Genomic DNA, 18,699 nt, shown 5'->3' on the forward strand with positions numbered 1-18,699 from the left:
TGGCTTATCCAGGGTTTGAATCATGTCATAGGAATTTAATCTTCCTCCATCTGTCCACTATGTCCCTCTGCATTGACTCTGCTTTCAGGCCCCATGTGTCACAAGATGGCTGCCAGCTACTACAGGTCTGTATCCTCCCAAATTCACATCCTTTGGGTTAGGCAAAATTAACAACTACACTGGACAAAATGCCTTTTTAGGTCATTTACATATGCATTGATTTCTGGTTCTGTGAGTTCCTATTAATGTCTATCTTAGGTTATAAGTAAGTATATAAACTGTTTTGCAGAAAGTTAGTACCTCTGTGTGCCCCAGAGGCAGGCATATGTTACACTTCTATGGCCTTGGCCATGACTAGTAATGACCTCTACCATGTGCCCCACATTCTTATTCTGTCTGATTGCAGTTTCTTCCATGTACTCTATTGTCACATGTCACTTTGTTTTCCTATATACTCTTCCTTTTGTCTAGGATGTCTTTATTCTTCTTTCTCTCTGGAAAATGCTTACTCATTAGCAAACATCACTCTTCCTGGGAAGTCTTCCCTGACTACAACCCTCCCCTCAAGTGAAATTGACCATTCAATTGACTTAGACTTTCCTACCTACCTTAATTGGAATACATATATTGTATAATATTCATTTGTTTACATGTCTTCTCCAAGGACTATTGGCATTTGGAGGGCAGGAACCATGCCTTATTCATCTTAGTGTCTTCAGGACCGACCAAATATAGTGCCTGAACATAGAATAGGTCAATAAATTTTGATGTATCAGTTAATGAAATCAATGAACTCTGGTTCCTTCAGAACATTGCTGACTCCTATTCTGTCACCAAAAACGCAATTTAAAATCATGTATGTTCATCCCATACCCTACTCCAACTCCTTGACAATAACAAATGATTTTACAGTCTTATATGTTCATAAAGTAATGTTGATCCTACTTTCTAACCATTGTCAGGACAAACTTTATTTGGTTTTCATGAAATAAATGGGATTCTGTCACCACTAAATCTGAGGCATCTGGGCATTAGAGAATATGCTCACCAATACCTGTACAATCATATATATCTCAGTGTTCCACTCTCTTTGATGGGGATACTGGAGCACTTTTAATGAAGTTCGTTGAGTGTACAATTTGTGTTGCCTATCAATATTTCTCGGCTATCGTGATTAATTTGAGAAAAAAGTCTGTGTGCTTTGGGAATCTGTTATTTAACTATATTCTTGCTTGCCCTCCATTACCCATGGGCTAGCCAGATGTCATAATGCCAGAGGAGTGTAGGGTGCAAGACCTTGCTTAGGGACCTACAAGACAGGAGTTTGGGTGTAGGTTATCACTCTGTATACCCCACCTCTATCCCACTTGAGTATTTTGATACAAAGAGAATGAAATTTTAAAGAAGCATCTGAAAAAGCTTAGAAAAGGAAAAGAAGGATAACCTGCAATGAGAAAGGTCAGGCCATCACCCTCATCTTGTTTTACAGGAATATGTAACTCAACTTCTTATGGCAAGAAGACCAACTCATGGGCCCCTGGGATAACTTCCATGCTTTACTGCAGCACAGGAAAAGCTCAGCCTAATAGGATGTACCACTGATTTGGGCGTGGCTGATACTCATTGGAGCTTAATTAATAGGTTGACCACTAGTTTTACTGCCAGTCGTAGAACTTAAGGAACTCAAGAATTTAGAATAAGGAACTTAGTGGGAGATACTATTGAAGCTTGCTGACATTTCATTTGTTGGTTTACTGTCCATGACTTGGAAAAAACAAGCAAACAAATTGAAAAAGCATGTATCTATGCTTACCAAAAGAGTATTCAGTATTGCAATACCGATGTTATTGTCATTGCAGAGACCACACATGCCACTAGAAAGGAGTCAAATAGAGTCCTCTTAAGAGTTATACTCTCACTCTCCTGCTAGGAGAAGTGAGAAGCCCACCTTTTAGCTTCTTTAAATAAACCATGCCCACCTTTCAGCTTCTTTAAACAAACCATGCTGTCTCTCAAACCCAGGCTTGGTGCAAACTATTCCATCTGTCTGAAATACACTTCCACTGCCTGTCTGATCTCCCAGTTTCATGTAGTCAAATTTTATTTTCCTTCGGCTCACAGTTCCCCAAGAATACCTCCTATGATCTCCTAGATTTGATTATCATCTTGCATCCTAAACTTTTCCTGCCCTAATATTTATCACATCTATAGTTATTTATTCAATGTCTGTTTTCCCTGATTGGCCAGGACCCTTATGTTTCGTTCATAGCTCTTAACAAGAAAATAGGAGTGTAGAGTAGCTGATTAAATTGAGAGAGAATGAAGAGAAAGTTTTCCTTATGTTTGTACAGAGAATGAAAAAAAAAAGGACATCTGGAAAAGAAAGATGAAGTAAAGACAAAACTAACATTCAAATATATAGTAAGTCCCTCTTATGTGCCTGGCACTGGACTGTGATATGCTTGGGAGCTGTAAAAATCAGCAAGTCATGGTTCCTGCTCAACAAATTATAGTCGTTATCTTGTTTGAGTCAGAAAATAAGAGGCTGATGAAACAGAAGGATATTCAGTTTCCTGAAATAGGAAGAGGAAAATGAGAGAAAAACAATCTGGGTAGAAAATATAGACTTTGAACACTTTCCAATTTTGTCAACTCCTTTTACTTTCCTCACTCACACCTCAGTTTGCTTTTTGGAATTATGTTTTGTAGCAAAATATGGAATACAAAGGCCTACTTCTTAAGATTTATAAAGATATTTTGGGCTCTTTGCTTTGTACCTCATAGTATTCTTTCAAAAAATAGTTCAATCGCAAACATTATAGAACCCCTCCTATGTGGCCAGCACAGCACTAACCACTGTAGGCTATGTACTTCAAAAGAGATGCCTTATTCTTCCTTCATATCTCAGCTCTCCACATCCTTTCTAGACACATAGCTGCTTGTGTGTGTGTGTGTTCATCCCTTCCATTTTCCTTTTAGGTCAGCACTCTGTAATCACTACAACACATTTTGGTGCTGTATTAGGTGAGGAAGTTGAGACAGTAGTTTACATGACTCAACCCAGCTCATGTTCCCCATAGCTTCATTTATGTGACATCCCACCCTCATTCTGACCACACTGCCTTGGCAGCACCACTAAGGACTGAAGATGACAATGATTAAGTCCAGTCTCCTAAATAAAAGACACATTATAGATCTGTTTTCTTTCTTCTCCATCTGAATATGCCTGTGCAATTCCACAAAGAATACTCAAGTATTAAATTTTCACTGGCCTACAAAAAGAAAAGAAGAAGGATCAAAAATGTGTTTATTCTTGGCAACTGGGTATTTTTTTTCCAGAAACTGATTGTGGAAAGGGGAGACTGTAACAAAATACCTTTCCTCCCAAATTCCCATGCTTTGATGAGGACACCCCATGAATTTTTGAGTGCCGTGATAAAGGATACACACAAGGTTTTGGAAATTCTCAAGAAGCCAGAAAGTCACAATACCAAGGTAGAAAATGTAAGTCCCTGTTGAACAAGAATTTTAAACAAACTAATGTTTACCTAGTAAATGTCAACTCTTCATCACTCAGATGGCACTAATTCTTGAGATGTAAAGGAAGTTGGGAATGATTTAAATGAATAAAATCAGAGAGTTGGAGAGAATTCAATATGAGCTATCAGAGAAAGAAGTCACTGGGGATAATTAGCTTCCAGGAAATCATTTAAAGCCTCAAACAAAATCAGTGATAGTTCCAAGAACTGCGTCGAGGGGGTATTCCTGAGGCAGTTTCTACATGAAGCCAAAAAATGGCCCTTATACCCAAAATGAAGAGATAGGGGTACAAACAGATGCTGAATAGAAGAATACATCACTGAATATTGTAAACTGAGTAAAGGGAATGTACAGCACAGTTTTTCTTCCCAAGACTGAATCATATTTTACTAAAAATAATGTGTACACTCTTAATAGTTGATCAAGTGTGCTGTGCTTCATCAAACAGTGGAGATAGGTGCATCCCATTACTTCAAGACATGCGGTTTCTCCAGAACAGTCTCCATATTCCAGGCCATGAAAGGAAAAAAAAAAAAATCACTGACAGTAAAAAAGTGATGATACAACAAAGCTAATAAACCTACTTGGAAATTACCCTAAAATATCTATTTCATCACGGTGGTGCTCCCCTTACCCTTCCAAGAAAATTTAGCATCCAAAAATTCAAGTACAATCTCAGTTCAACTTCAAAGGGAGGTAGGGGCATTAATAAAGGAATGCCTTTTTCTTAGTTAGAATCATATCTGCCTCTCCTTGTGAAAGTCTATAAGACTTTGGACACTGTAAAACTGCAGTTTTCAGAGTCTAATACCACTTTTCTGTGGACACCTTCCTGTCAAATCATCAAGGGATACCTGGTAAACTAGACTAGATTGGCAACCTTTGCTTAGGGCATGCCAATCATCTCAGTTCTGCAAATGAGCCAGGAGCTGGAGGCGTATTTAAGACTGGAGCAAGGAACTTGGTGGGTGGCCTAGATTGGAGTCTGGGCTTTGAAACAGAAAGACACAGAGATGGAGCTTCTGGCCATATGAAGCTGCTGAGGAAGATACTTAAACTCCAGGGAAAGATGCCAGTCCACATCAAGCCTACATAATCACTAAAGAGAATCAGCCCAAGTGCCAGCCTAACACTATAAATAAAAAATCTTGGCTTATCAAAGGGAAACCCTTATTATCCTAGGAACTATGTTACAAATACATGGATGAGCAAAAGAGAAATACATCAAAGGTGTGAGTAACAATAAATCTTAGCATACATTCAGTGATTAGAGTTATTAAAGTGCTTTCCCACAAATGATCGCACTGAATCTTCACAACTCCAGGGATGGAGAAAAGGCAGATATTTTCTAATCATTATTATTGTGCCACCTTTCAGGTTTACCATGAGGCGAGAAATGTGATGTTAAATGAAACTGTCCTGCACATGGCCACTCAACACATCCTGAGACCACCCCCAGGGAGAAGAGGCCTGATCCCCCACCCTCCACACAGGAGGCAGGCCATGGTCAGATCCTTTATGACTTCGGTGTTCACACAGTGAGCCAGCCCACACATGACTTGGCCAGATCCCACCTCAGACCCTTAGACGTATGTGTCACCAAATGACTGTGGTCAATTAATTCCAACTAAGGCTTCCATTCCTATAATCATCGTATGCCAAAAGAAAGTCAATTTACCTCCTGTGTCCTTAACCCCTTAATGCTCTATACTTCCTCTCTTTGGATTCTCTCCCCACACCACTATGCCTTCTGGAATCTTCTTCCTTATGTAAAATTAAAAAAGCACAACATTATGTTGTGTATTTCACTGACCATAGAACTACAGATAACAACTTATTGGCTCCTTAATGTCACTTTAGAACAATCACACCTCCACCCTGGCACCCAGGCCATCTGACTATACCACCATGCACACTTCTATGTTTCTATCATCTACTGACCTCTTGAACACATTCTCAAGACATAATAATCTTTTCCCTCTAACCCCAACTTCCGCCATCATTGTAGAAAACTTTAGTGTCTCTGTGGGATATCTACCCAACACCTTCAATCTACTGTTTCTTGACCTCAAATACACAATAACAAATCCCACCTCCACTCAACACAGACTACCAAAAATACATCCCAAACCTCATCACCACTAAGAATGGTTCCACACACAAAATCTTAATGGCAAATATCACATTTTCTGACCCAGCTACCTTTCCTTTAGTGCTCTCAGGACCCTTACTCACATACTCCTGCTCTCTAAACTCATGGAGTCTCCCAGCTCCTAGGTCTTCATTTCCTCACAGTCCATCAACCTTCCCCTAAAAGCACTGCAAGTAATTGCAATCTGAACTACTCACCAATGCATCTTAAAATCCATACATGTATCTTCCTATATTGCACTCACCTGGCAAACTCCCAGCACAGGATCAATGTCATCTTGGTGCTTAGAAGGCTGAGCACTCCTAAGTAAAATGTTATAACTATTAAGATTTTTGTCATAAGAAATATATGGTCTCTTATCTTAGGACTTCAATACATCTCCTCAATCCTTTCACTTATCAACATTCCTTCCTATTCTCCTTAGTAATTATTTTTAAACTTACACATCTCTATTGAGGAAACCTACCAAAACCTGCCTCTCCACCAACACTCTAAGTAGTCAACATAATCTTATTCCTCACAGGAAAAAAAAAAAAAAAAAAAGCTGCAGTTTTACAGTGTCCAGAACGGTAAGAGGAAAAGAAGAAAGTGTGGTCATAAAAACAAACTTTTTTTGAAGAATCCTCTACCCTCTAGGAGAGCATTAAATAAAAAAGTTCTCAGGGCCTACCCTAGGCTTTCTTTCTTCCTCATTTGCAGTATATCTCATCTACTCCTATAGCTTCAATTATCTTCTTTGTGCAAAGGACTTTTAAATCTCTATTATCAGTCCAGACCACTCACTTGTGCACCATTAAAATTCCAACTCAGCATTTCCACTTATATGTATAGCAAGCATTTCAAATCCTCATGTCCAAAATTGATCTCCCCCCGCCCCCGCCACACACACACATCCACAATTCTCTTACTTCCTCCTCAGTAAAAGAATCACCACCCAGTTACTTGAGATAGAAACCTAGTAGTCATCCTTGCCTCCTCCCTCTGCCTCACCCAATTCATCAACAATTTCTACTAATATTATCTCTAGCCTTCTCTCAAATCCAATCAATTTCTCTGTTCAAATAATGAATAACAACTCTGTTCAAATAAGGAAGCTAAAACTGAGAGAAGTTAAGACATTGCACAATGGCACACGAGTAGATGGCAGAGCCGACTCACACTCTCATCTGCTTCCAAAATCTCAAACAAAATCAATGATAATTCCAAAAACTTCTGTGTCCAGGGGATGTTCCTGAGGCAGTTTCTACATGAAGCCAAAAATAGCCTTTATGCCCAGAATGAAGAAATAGGGGTACAAACAGAAGCTGAATAGAAGGATAATATATCCTGAACTGTGACCATTGAGGGTCATGTGTCATGAGTGAGAATAATCCTTTGCTTTATGCCACTGAGATTTTGAGGTTGTTTGTTACCATTGCATAACCTGGTTTATCCCGATTAATTCAATTTCTTCTGTTTTCATTCAGGCTTATTTGGTACAGAAAGAAAAAAGCTTGAAATTGCTGCAAAGTAGTGTTCTTCCCTTAGAAATTTTTTCTAGTAATTTAATTATCCTCTTGTTAGGTTCATGTTTCTCCCTAATTTCTCTCTTTTCACTTCTGATGTCATTGAAGTTATCAATTGGAGGGACTGAGGAAAAAAAAAAAAATGAATGGCAATTCTTCAGCGTATCCCCAAATGAAATTACTTTGAAAATTGCATAAGGATAGAGTATGAGGCCTAGGAAAAGGTGTTGTAAATAGGATCTATTTTTAATACTATATCATCTATCTAGAGGTTTGCCTTAATGTCTTCCTCACTGTAGCCAGCCAAAATGTTCTTTGCACCATAAGCTTTATTTACCTCTGCTCAGTGACTTTTAAATTACTTTTGGTTAAAAGCATGGGCTTTAGAGCCTAACGGAAATAGGTTTATGTCTGGTTCTCTGCCACTTCCCAGCTGTGTGACCTTGGGCAGGTATAAAATGAGGACAATAATAGTATCCATCTCATACTGTGATTGTGAGGTCTGAACCATCAGTGAATGTACAGTGCTTATTGCAGCGAATGGCAGAGCTTAATAGGTGCTAGTTAGTAGAAGTAGCAGTAATACTATCATTTTCATCATTATTGTTATTATCACTATATAACAGACATACAGGGACAAATTTTTGTGTATCTAATCCATAGCAGCTGGGTCTGAAAGGCAAGAGAATGTAGAAGCTTTTTGAAAGATGAGAGAAATAAATTCCAACACACATACAAACTGAAGACTATATGGCATGTCTGGATGGCTTATGAGTTAATTTCTGAAAAGGAATCAAGAGACGATCTCTGTAAATTTAATCTTTTTTAAATTTAATATTTATTTTTATCAAAGCAATTTATGTACATTTGGAGGCAAATCTTACTACCATAAGGCTCATAACAAAAACAATAGTCACCTGTTTGGGGTGGCGTAACAGTAAACTCAAAAGATTTGTTATAATATGGTAAGGGTGAGAGAAAAGGCTCTATTTAGAATAGCTCCTAGTTTGGAGGGCCTAAGCAACTGGTGGGATGGCAGGCCCATTAACTAAGATGGAGAAGATTGGTGGAAGAGCGGAATTTCTAGCAGAGGGGAGAAGCAAAGAATCAAGAGTTCTGATTTGGGCCTAGAAATTTAGAAAGCAAATGTAAAGATGTTGGGTAGATGATTTGATATATGGCTTAGAGGTCAGGGCATGTGTCATGGGGAAAGTTACTGATTTGGAGGTCACTGGCATGTAGATGTTAAATATTTAATACTTAAATTACAGCAACTTAGGAGAAGAGAGCTAAAAAAAAAAAAAAAGCTGATGCGGGAGCCCTTCAACATGTAGAGCTCAGACTAAGGAAGAGCAGCCAAGAAAGGTGACTGAGAACCAGAGGTCGGTAAGATTGGCAAAGAGGCAGGAGGATGTGGTGCTCTGGAGTAAACAGTGGTTCAAGGACAGCACAGGCAACTGTGTACATGCAGGTCAGTATTCACAATATAAACACAGCCATCCTGTATTTCCCTTCCTCTACCCTTAATGGACCACTGTGCTTTGCTCTTACTATTCTCTCTCATTGTAATGCCTCCTCACCTGCCAAAATCCTGTCTGTCCTTCATGACCAGCAACGCCATCACCTTAGTAATGCATTTCCTGACCCCACTAATAAACTATGCTCTCTTCCGCTATAATATCAAAGCCCATTGTATACTACATTTTATTCTGCTTTGTGCTATAATAATATATATTCTCTCTTCATCCTTCCTGTATCCCATCTGGACTGTAGCATAGGCTCCGTATAGGCCCCCAAGCCCTCTTAATGTAGCAGAGTGTTTGGCATGCACTAGATGCTCAGTAAAGATTTTCACTGAGTCAAATCCAAAAATATAGAGATCAAGCCTAGAAAGGTATCCACAAAGGAAACCTCTTTTTTTTTTTTTTTTTAAGGAGGCTAATTCCTGGTTGACCTCACAGATTGCAAGGACTTTGTCAACTTACGATCCCTTATTTTTTATTTTTTATGCCTATAGCACCTGGTCTTCCTAGGTGGTCTCCCATCCAAGTGTTAACCAGGCCCGACCCTGCTTAGCTTCTGAGATTAGACAGGATCAGGCTTGTTCAGGGTGGCATGGCGATAAACAGGACAACCTCTTTTATCACTTTAGATTTCTGTTTACCTGCACGTGCATCATCTGTACCCAATTATTTATACATTTTCCTGAATATAAATATTTATAAATATATATGTATATGTATGTATGTATGTATGTATATACGTATGTATGTGTGTATTTGTGTGTGCATGTGTATATACATATCCTGAGCTAATAGCTATCTTAAAAACCATTTAGATTCATCTTTCCTCCAGATCTCGGGTATGAAAACAACCTTTGTGATCCCTGAAACTCACACTGAAAAGCTAAAAAGACTGTACCAATCCAAGCCTTGGGTTAGAAGTCAGGCAGCAGTTCTTCAATGTTCTTACTGCAAACGTTATCATGTACTTGCATTCTCCTACATGGGGGAGGAGGAGTGTGGTAGAAAGAAGTCATCTGGAAGGTAACTCTGACTAAAAGTTAAAGGAAGAGGAAGAGAAAAGTTAAAGGAAGAGAAAAACAGGTTAGCAATGGTAAACACAGTCAGAGTCAAAACAGATGATTACTAGAATTAGTGGGGTGATCACATTGTAAGAGATAATAACATTGAAACACAGTATTGTATACCTGAAACTAATATAACCAATATTGGATTGTATACTAACTATACTTAAGTTAAAAAATTAATTAAAAAAAAAAAACTTTATGAAGCAAATAGAATTTTTACAGGCCTAATAATCAAAGAGAACTATTTGCCAAGCTGCTATGTGCAACATGCTGGAAAAAATGGCTGGGACTTATGGCAAAAATGTTAACCTTTGTTATTTTCTTTATCCTTGCCTCTGTTTTGCACTGTGTTGCATCACAATTATCTTCTAAAACTAATCACTCTTTCATGGTCAGTGGCAATTCGGAAAATTAGGTCCTCAAACTTTTGCTAAAATGTCTGATTTTACAGATATTTGTAGATAGACAAATAGCCCAGTGATTAAGTTTATATATTTTTTTTAGTTTCATATTCCAAATCTACCACACATTAACTATATGATCATCCAAAATATTTTGCATTAAGATTCCTATTTCCTGTACTTTCAGACCCACGTACTCAGAGTTAGAAAACTTTTTGAGTGTGCAAGGTGACAACTGTTGCAAATGCCCATAATGGACTACCTAAGTATAAATAATCAACTTAACTTTCCCTGGCCACCAGCATTTTCTCACAATACTAAAAAGCCTAGTAACCTCCTTTTCTTAATGGTGGCGCCAATTCAACCGCACTCTGGAAGGTATTGGTTTCCTTAAGTACAATGTGGAACCATCAGAATAAAAGAGCAGCATGAGGAAAAACGATAGTGTGGGGCTTTGTGGCCTATAGACTTAGTTGCTCATACAAGAACCTGGGAGGGGGAAACCCCCCAAAAGATTAGTCACTTCATTTTGCGTTGCAGAACTCAATTCAGGTTAACAAAGCATTTGCCAACAAAGGAGATGGGAGAATGGCAGTATTCACTTGCTCTGGACTGAATAAACAAATGTGGGACTTGTGGGCTGACTAATGTCCTGGGATAAACCAGGCAGTCAGCCAAATTCTAGTGTTGATGAAAAGACAGCAAGCTCGCACTTTTCTTCATGGAAAGTGCTCCGTGGGAGTATTGATGTTCACAAGGGCAGCCTGGGCCTTCAAACTGCTTTAAAGATTCATCCATATTCAGCCACAGTGAATTTTCAATGCTTCTGTAATTAAAAACCTTGATTAAGTGATAGAAGCTGAATCCTTTCTTCTTGAGAAGTGTTACATATGCCATTCATGTCCTTTTAGAAATGTGTTATCACTATCTCTTTTTAAATATTACATTACCCTGAAAAGATATAATTAGGCCACTAAGATATGACTCTGGCTCTATCTTTCCATTTGTTCATTCATTTCATTCATCGAGTGTTTTCCATACTACCCAGGCACCATGTAAGGCTCTGTGAATAAAATAAAAGTCGGAAACAGTCCATGCCCTCGGATAGCCCGCAGGCAAACTTTGACAACTTTAAGGGCACTAGAAGAGTAATGCAATCCTGTAATTTTATTTTTAATTAGAGGAAAGCATTAAAATTTGTTTTGTTTTGTTTTGTTTTTATTTAGTGGAAGAAGCAATAAGCCCTTCTATTAGGGTCATAATATATAAGTTTGCAGGAAAGTCAGAAATAAGAATAAGGGGCTTCCCTTTATCTGGCCACCAGGGTCCCTCACCATGCTGTGAAGACCATAGCCGTCACTTAACCCTAGACTAAAGTAGATTTTAATATAAACTGCAGCTAGTGAAATGTTAAGAGCTAAGTTTCACAGATTCTTGGCTAACTCAAAAACTTCCCTCCTGGGGAAAGAGTTGATGCGATCTCCTTTAAATCTATAAGGCTGGTTTATCTACCCAGATCAGAAATATATATGGTATGTACAGGCTAAAACAAACTCCCTGGATGATTCAATGTGAATATAATATAAACCAGAGGGAGAAAGTTCACTGTGGTAACTGATGTACATGGAGTACATTATGGATCTCCAAAAAATCTCCAGCCTTTTTTGAAATGTAGGTTCTTCTTAAGCAGTATTTACCTATGTTAGAGCTGTCATACTTTCCATATGAAGACCTAATCTCTGTGATTTATTAACCCTGAAGAGTCCCAAAAGGAGGTGGCCAAACTGAAAATACAGAAAATTAGTTTTTAGAGGCATTATATGTAACTGACTTTAGAAGGAAATTCAGGTAGATTAGCAGAGATTTTAAGCAAACTCTTTTACAAATAACTAGCAAGGAATCTGGAGTTTATGAAGTCATCCAACCAATACCAAGTTTAATATATTTATGTTAGTCTTGTAAACGTAACTCTTTAGGAATAAAGGTATTACAGAATCAAGGTTTGGGAAAGAGGCCTAACTCCTGCTTAATCACTATGAAACATGGAGGGTGAGTTGAAAGAGAAAAGTATAAACAAATTTGAAAAGAGGAAAAACGAGCTATTTGGGGTTTAAAAAATAGGGAAAGAAAATCCGAGCCTGGGATTGGATGACTAGCAGGTAGCAGAAGTCGCTCATATTAAATTCTATTTGACCAGCAACTCAATGTGTGCCTTGAAGGAACAAGACAAATAGCACAGCCCACAAACCAAAGGAAGGCCTGCACAGGAAGCGGAAAGGAAGATATAGTGCTATGGACTTCGAGACAGGATGAAGCCAGTCCATGTGAGGTTCAAGAAAACCAAGTAGGCAATACAAGCATCAACATGTTTCCTGTGTCATTAACTCAGGACTACAACCTGATTTCAAACACCATGGAACCACGGATGGAAAAAGCTGTGCAAACTGGGACCATCTTTAAAAACCTCTCTGCCGTTTGCTTGTCAGAGATGATCAGAACCCTCTTGAGCACTTCTCAGGGCACACACTAGATCCCACTGAGGTGAGCAGTTTGGCGGATAGTGTCAGATTTCTCAACAGAATTATAAGTAGCATGAAGTAGCATAAAGAGCTTCCCTAGACAGTGCCAGAGAATTAGGTGCCAAAAGCCTGAGGTGGTTATTAGAAAATGGTTACCACCGCCTCCGATTGTCTGACTATAGTCTCTTCATTGCCAGAAAACAGCCACAGCAGAGTCCAGCCAAAGCAATCACTGCTCCCTTAGGAAGCATTCACCGTTCTCCGTGAGCTCTTGCTAACAGGCTTGCTATTTGTAAAGTGGCTAGACAGGGCAGTGACAGCAATTGTCAATTAAGGAGAAATTGCCCAGCGGGATTTTAACTTTTAACTGGATTTCAGCCATGCTGTTTCCTTTAGTTACCTCTCGGCTGGGATTCCTTGGCAGCCAAGATCTAATGTACTTCACTTCCATGAGCAGTAAAAAGCAAGAAAAACTGGAAAGGGGTTAGGATGCCCCAGCTCTCTCCCTAATCGGCTATAAGGCCTTTGACCTGGCCCAGTTGCTTCAGGTTCTGTTTTCCTTCCACCATGGAGAAAGGATAATATAAAACCTACCGCACAGGGTTATAGTCATAAGAGAGAACAGACGAGCAACGTGTCATAGAAGTATATTCAGATACACATACTTACGTGTGTGTGTGTACAACTTTTTAAATGTTTTCCAATCGCATAAAAATGAGGTGTAGATTTGGCAAGTACCTGAGTAAGTTACGTGATATGAATGATCTGAATATTTTAGAACAAAAGTACCTTTCTTGGTTCTAAGGGAAAGGACAATTGTCTAAATGTTCAGGCCATTTTTTCTTTTCCAAGTTCTTGTGAGAGAATCTACATAAGACCGATGTTTGCTGGGAGGCCAGAGACAAATATTTTGAGGAAAAATAATAGCTACTAATTATTATATGTTTGCTATGCTGGCCAATCTATGAAGCTCTCTACAAATATTATTTCACTTCCTTTTTACTACAATCCCATGAAGTACGTATTATTTAATAACATTATACATTACGCCTAAGTTTATGAACAAATTTTAGTGTTTGAACTGATATTCAAATTTAGGTCTGTCCGACTTCAAGGCACTTGGTCTTAATTGGAGCCATTTCAACTCTATGAAGGAAACCCATGTTCCTCTTTTGCCCCTATTTGAGGCTTTAGCGTTTCATTTTGCTACTTATTAAAAGTTGGCCCATGTGCTCTGGCTGGTCTAAAGGCCAATCCCTGTTGCTTGCTCATGTAAAAGCAAAAGGTTACTGGAGGGTGACATATAGGAAGTGGTGTGAAGGTAGAGCTCTAAAAGGAGAAGACAAAGAAGCTTTATGAGTAAAGGACCTAAAACATTTACACTCATCTCTGAAGCACTGCATTTCTTGGGTAAATGCCACAGAGGTTTGTGTTAAGACAGAACAGTAAAGAGCTTTGCCTATATTCTCTGTCCATTCCATTTAAACTAAGACTATTTTTCAGATGTGGCATGAGCTGTTCAGGAATTTTATTTAATTAGGATTAATGTCTAAAAGGTTATTGTTTCCTCAGATGATTTCTTTGGAATTAGAATCATTCCAAATAGCTATCCCAGTTTTATCCTGGAAAGCAGTACTGACTCAGGAAATGTTTCTAATATGTTTCATCATAATGCTTAAACCCTAGAAGAACCACAGAGAGTATTAGCCTAGTTATTAGAAATTATTTAGAAATACCAACTGAGAAAGGTTTGAACAATAGCATTTTGGAAGTAAGAGTAATAATAGCTGAATAGCTGCTATTTGTTGAATCCTTACAGAATGAATAGCATAGTGCTACACCTCTTACACAAATTATTTTATTTGAATCTTTATTTGAATCTCTATGAGGTAAGCACTGTTATGATTCCCATTTTCAAATAAGACAAGGTTTGTCATCAATATTTCTCATTGTCAAAATGGCCACCAAAATGACAAAGGAGGGTAGAGTTGAAGCAAGAGTAACAGAACATTCTCACATACCTCCCCTCCAACCTCCCCACTTCTCCAGTGTTCTCTCAAACATCTTATTCCATCACCCAAGGTGGTTCAAAAATCCATTTATCTGTCCTACTCCTTCCCTAACATGGATTATTGACTCAGTATATTCTATGAATTATCCAGAAAAAAAAAGTAAAACTGTAAAAGAGGCAATTAAAGACATTTAACTTAAAAGGACCTGAGAATGAACTATGCCTGCAAGAAAAGGATATATGCAAATTATGAAATTGATTGTGAAATCTAAAAACGCAATGGAGAACCCTAACTGCCAAACTAACCCCATAAACAGATTCTGTCATGCAATTCGATGGAAATTATTCCACAGGAATTAAGCAAGAGAGGAGAAAGAGAGATTTTGTTGAGAAATGCAGGATCGGAAGGGTTGGGCAATACAATGAGGAGCTCTGGTTGGTGTGTGCCTTTGGCAGCCCCCCTCCCTCTCAGAGCCTGCCCCAGCTGGAAGATTTCATATCAGCATCAACCGTAGAGGCACACGACTTCCCGGAGGAATAGGGTTAGTACAGAAAGACATCTACAGGATGACAGTGACAAGCTAGTTGTTGATGAAATCTCAATTACTTACATCATCTTCAGGATTTCCAACTTAATGTTTTCTCATCCAGTGTTCAACCATAGAAAAGCTGGATCTCAAAATCTCCTTAAAGAGAAAATATTTGGAAGAGAGTTATATAGTAGGTCCTTGTTTTTATTTTTTTGTTACTAATTGACTATGTTTTGCAATATATTTTCTTTAAAGAAGACAGTGTGAATCATAAAATGACATAAGGGATTTTGTACAATATAGACTTAAGCTATAAGAATCATAAATAATCATTATCGAATACATTTTATAATTTGTAATGAAGTATAATGTTATAAAGTACTCTGCTCATTTCATACTTTTTGCTTAATTAATCCATCATAAGCAGTAAGTTCAGCTGCCCAGTTCCTGGAAGCATAGAGTTGCAACAGAGGTGACTGGATTTCTCCTCAATGCCCAAGTCAAAGTTAAATCTCAGAAATAACTGCTGCTCTTTCACCAGTTCACCAGCATCCAGACTTTCCCTAAAACTTGTGAGGATGAAATACTTCTATCACATATCAGTGGATGCAAAGAGTCATTGTCACCTTTACACATAGTTGCTGTAACAATATACAAATATGAAACTCTAAGGCTTATGAAAAACTGTTGGGTACAGAAATAAATAAGAAGAAGAGAAGAAAATGGAAGAGAGGGACAAAATGAGATGGAGAGGAGAGGATAGCTTGGGTAGGCAGGAGATAAAAAGACTTATCTATTAGTGTCATGAGTTTATCTGCATTACGTGTATTATATATTTATTATAACTCTGAGAGTAATTTGGATCAACCTCATTTTTCAGATAAATAAATTGGGGCTCAAAGAAGTGAAGTAGACTATGCTACTAAAAAGTGTCAACCCCCAGGATTTAGTTCTGGGTCTCTATGATTCAAAAAAAAAAATTCTTTTCCAATGTATCTCATTACTACTCTTCCCAAGAGAACACTCCTTAGATTCGTGCTTTCAATTCTTTAAGTGCAGGTAACATATATCTGGTGGCAAGAAGACAGAAGTCTTTTCATTGATCTCTACAGTTGAGACAGAATGAGGTTTATTCTTCTCATCAAAAGGGAGACCAGATGTAGGAGGAAGAAGAGGCTGATGCTAACACTATGATTTGGCTTTGACCCTAACATAGAATGTATTTCCTAATCTCCCTTCCCAGATCCCTTTATTACCTTGAACAGTGTGTGGAGTGGAGAAACACACTGAATATGGTATATATACCTCTACCCAATGAATAGAATGTAATAGTTCCTTTCAATTTCAGCATAGATGCCTAGTTTAAACCTATGTACTAGATCCTCCTGCTTTTTTCCTTTCTTGAAGCAACTATCTATATACAGACTCAAGTCTCCATGACAACCTTAGTAGTTCTTTGAGGGGGCAGGTAGACAGTCCAGTGGTTAAGTACATGGGCTTTGTACCAATCTGGATTCAAATTCAGCCTCCATCATTGATGTGGCCATGGAAAGGCAAATTATTGTACTTCTCTGATCTCTCTGTGGTTTCTCAATCTCCAAAATGGTGATAATAATATCTCATAGAGTTGCTATAAAGAATTTTAAATGATATGCATAAAGTTCTTAGGATGGTATCTAAGACATAATGAGAGGCATTACATTTTTCTTGAATTATTGCTCTGGTCTAGCTCAATAAACTGTCAAGTAGACAAAGCTTTAAGGTCTAGAGAATCATTCTGATGGCTTCCATTTGCTATAGGGAAATGTATCTGGAGGAAAAGAAGCTGCTCAAAAAGCTGAGAGCTTTCTCAAGAGACCTGAGCTTTTCATATTGTCCCAAAATTTTTTCCTATGTTCTAAGTCCAGTACAAACAAAGTTGCAGCCTATTTAATAATTATCTGATGAATTTATTTTAGGTCCAATTTGTCTTACTGCAGTGTAGTATTGTATTATTGTATGTATATATAAAATATTGTTTAATGAATGTGCATGGTGATTTATAAGGATTTTTAACAGCTTAGACCACAATTTTGAGCAATTTACATCATGGTAGAATTTTGTAGTGTTCTATCTTCACTTTTATAGCATATTGCCGAGTCTATATGGTTTAGTTAACACAGAGATTGGTGAAAAATACAACCTCCAAGGCTAACTGCAGACTTCAAATGATCTACTGTCTGACCTGCATTGTGGCAAAGAGCAGGAACAGCCTATGTATTTTACTACTTCCTCCATCAAAACCACAACCACCACCAGCAGCCAACGTATTACTGCTCTGCCAACCTAGTCCATTTCTTAAGAATTAACAGCTGGGAAAAAGAAATGATTAACTTAATGAAGTTGTTATTTGTACGTTTGCTGGGACAGAACTGTGAATTACTATAAATACCTGTGTCAGAAAGCAAGCTAAAGAGGTTATAGTGGTGACTCTGGGTAAAACTACCAGAGGATTCAAATCCCACTTCCACCACTAATGAGCAACATGTAGCTGAATGAATTAACCTCTCTAAGCCTCAATTTCTACACCTACAAAATCTAAACAGACTCAAAACAGTGACTATTTCATTAAATTAGATCAGATATTTTGATTAGATAGCGTTGTGTCCAATATATAATAAATACTCAACATCAAGTACCCTATGCTAGAACACAATTCATTTTCACTTTATAGTTCTATTCATGTTTCCTTTTCCCCTTTTTAAAAAATCTATGTATTTTTCCTTTTCATTCTTAATCCTACTATATTATTTGTGTTCATAAAACCTCCTCAAATCTTTTGTAGAGGGAGATTTGGTATTAAGAAAAAGCCACACACAATAAATAAATAATATTTTCCCATTTCTTTCGTCAAAGAAAAAATTTCTAGCATGAGCATTGATCTTGTAAAATAAATATGTGGTAGAAGATCATTTTGGTACTTTCTAACTTAAATACAAAATAGTGTTCTCAGGAGAGGATCAGAGGGTTAGGTGAGGACCCTAATGAAACTTATTCGGATACCATTTCCCTTGGAACTTCTTTTCTCAGCCAAGATGAAAATTGCAGTTTAAATATTTCCACTCTAACTGATTCATTTGGCAGGAAAAAAAGTCTAGATGCCAAGAGGTAGGAGAAACTTATCTTATTCCATCAAGTTATAAAAAAAAAAAAATCCCAAAGATTAAAAAGGAGGGTGCATTGACCTTCACATGTAAAATCAGGGCCCTGGAAATACAACACTTTTTAAACTCCACTTTACACCAAAGAATGTTAAGAACCAAACTGTTTTTTTTACAGAATTACTGTGCTGTAATTCGGTTATCTACAGGATAGTAACAACAACAACAACAACAAAAACATGTCAACTTACACAAGAAGGCCAAGGGTAAAACTTCCAAAACATTCATATTTTCAGGTACTAACAAACACA

General features: G+C 37.8%; 1 long non-coding RNA gene and 1 pseudogene across 1 annotated transcript in view; both read right to left on the reverse strand.

The window, feature by feature from the left end:
* LOC120617118 (uncharacterized) overlaps positions 1 to 11,916 on the reverse strand; it is a 134,437-nt gene extending 122,521 nt beyond the window's left edge. Inside the window, exons 1-3 of the long non-coding RNA XR_005656777.1 lie at positions 11,886 to 11,916; positions 9,619 to 9,753; positions 3,947 to 4,040 (exon numbers count right to left, since the gene is read on the reverse strand). This is a non-coding gene — a long non-coding RNA (uncharacterized LOC120617118). The remainder of the gene's footprint in view (positions 1 to 3,946; positions 4,041 to 9,618; positions 9,754 to 11,885) is intronic.
* Positions 9,206 to 9,324, reverse strand: LOC120617188 (uncharacterized; annotated as a pseudogene).
* Positions 11,917 to 18,699: the final 6,783 nt, after the last annotated feature.

The sequence above is a fragment of the Pteropus medius genome, unplaced genomic scaffold, assembly GCF_902729225.1.
Source record: "Pteropus medius unplaced genomic scaffold, Ma_sr-lr_union100, whole genome shotgun sequence".
Classification (NCBI taxonomy): Eukaryota; Metazoa; Chordata; class Mammalia; order Chiroptera; family Pteropodidae; genus Pteropus; species Pteropus medius.